This window comes from Austrofundulus limnaeus, unplaced genomic scaffold (assembly GCF_001266775.1).
Source record: "Austrofundulus limnaeus strain Quisiro unplaced genomic scaffold, Austrofundulus_limnaeus-1.0 Scaffold183, whole genome shotgun sequence".
Taxonomy (NCBI): Eukaryota; Metazoa; Chordata; class Actinopteri; order Cyprinodontiformes; family Rivulidae; genus Austrofundulus; species Austrofundulus limnaeus.
The window spans coordinates 740,505-742,176 of record NW_013952585.1 but is presented as its reverse complement, the minus strand read 5'-3'; the positions used below and the strand labels follow the sequence as shown (position 1 = coordinate 742,176).

The 1,672-nt window shown below is 38.0% G+C and overlaps 1 protein-coding gene across 2 annotated transcripts in view; it reads left to right on the top strand.

The window, feature by feature from the left end:
* dok7b (docking protein 7b) overlaps window positions 1-1,672 on the top strand; it is a 29,982-nt gene that overhangs the window by 13,407 nt on the left and 14,903 nt on the right. The gene's annotated exons all lie outside the window — the stretch shown is intronic.

Genomic DNA, 1,672 nt, shown 5'->3' with positions numbered 1-1,672 from the left:
ATTTATTTATTTATTTATTTATTTTGCTTGCTGTTTTGGAGGCACTGGTGGTGGAGTAATAAAAGTCCAACCAATCAAGTTAAAAAGTCAGCCACATCACTGAGCGACATGAAAGTTTAGATTTATTTCTGTGAACTGGCACAGCTGCAGCAGCGCCGGGCTCCCTGAGCCAAAAGCTGCCGCTGCCACAGAAGCATATCAGGCTTCACAGGTGACGCTCACTTCCTCTTAATTTCCACAGCAGTAGTTTTAGAGCAACCAAACACTCAATCAGGCTGGAATGAAACGAAGAACACTTCGACTCCGGGTATGCACACTGCTTCCAGCAGAATCAGTACATTTATCAGCGTCTGTCTGTGTTTCTTGTGTGCGTCGCATGGAGAAACTCTCGACTCCCAACAGATGTCATTATTTTTTTTACATGCGTTCTCTTATCTCTGTGTGAGCACACTTCTGTTATTCTGTCTGTGTTATTCAGTAAGCATCTGAGCGGAGTGGAGTGAGCAGGAAATGAAAAAACTATGTGTGGTTTTGTGTGTGAAAATATGGGGTGTCGTTTGTAACGTTACAGTCAAAAATTACCACTAATACAATATTTTTGTTTTATTTAGCCTTTTATAAGAAAAAAAGAACAGATTTATTTTTCAAAGTCAGTTTTTCACCATATGATTCATACATTTATAAATTTCATAGTTTATAAACTAAATATTTAACTTACAAATTAAATATTTAGTTAACAAGCTAAATATTTAACTTGAAACTTAAATATTTAGTTATCTACCTAAATATTTAAGTTAAATATTTAGGTGAAAAACTGACTTTGAAAAATAAATCTGTTCTTTTTTTCTTATAAAAGGCTAAATAAAACAAAAATATTGGTGGTAATTTTTGACCGTGTAACTTTACAAACGGCACCCCATAGAAAACATCTATAATGAGTTTATATTAGGGGAAAAAAAGTTGCTGCTTTGATGAAAAGAAAGTACAAAATTACAAAGTAGAGTTTATTTGGTTGTTCTGCATCAGTCTGATCTGAACCCAGGGACACTCGGCGCTGAGCAGACTCTATAATTAACCTGGACCACCTGCAGTAGGGGATGTTAGCCGACACCTCGCATAGCGTAGTGAGGAAACTTGGCGTTAGCTGCAGTCCAGAGGCAGAGGTCCAGGAGATGGGTCGTTAACAGCAGAAACACACGAACACGTCGACCTTCTGCACACCACCACCTCAGCAGCTGCTTCCTCCTCTGCTCTCACTCCCAGCTGCAGCGTGTGCGTATCAGATGTTCAGTGTGTGATCGGCTGGATCTGACCCGGAATTGACATTTAAACATTTAGTTCTGTCCCCTGGAAGCGGCTGGGAGATGTAAAATTTACAAGCTGGGGCAACATTTGGAAATGCGCTCACATCCACAGCAGACATATTAAAACACATTAAAGTTTTTATGACATCGTTCTTAATGAAACGGGTTTCATTTTTGAACATCGAACTGTAATTTTAGGTTTTGTTCCGATATGAATGTGTTTTGACCTTCTGTGAGGAATAAAAACAAACTTTATGAAGGTTGTGTTCCACTACAGGAGGTTAGGAGGTAAAATGATGGATATTTGAGTAACGTTTTGTTCTGATCCAAGTAGAAAAAAAATCTACAATTTACATTTTGATTTATAC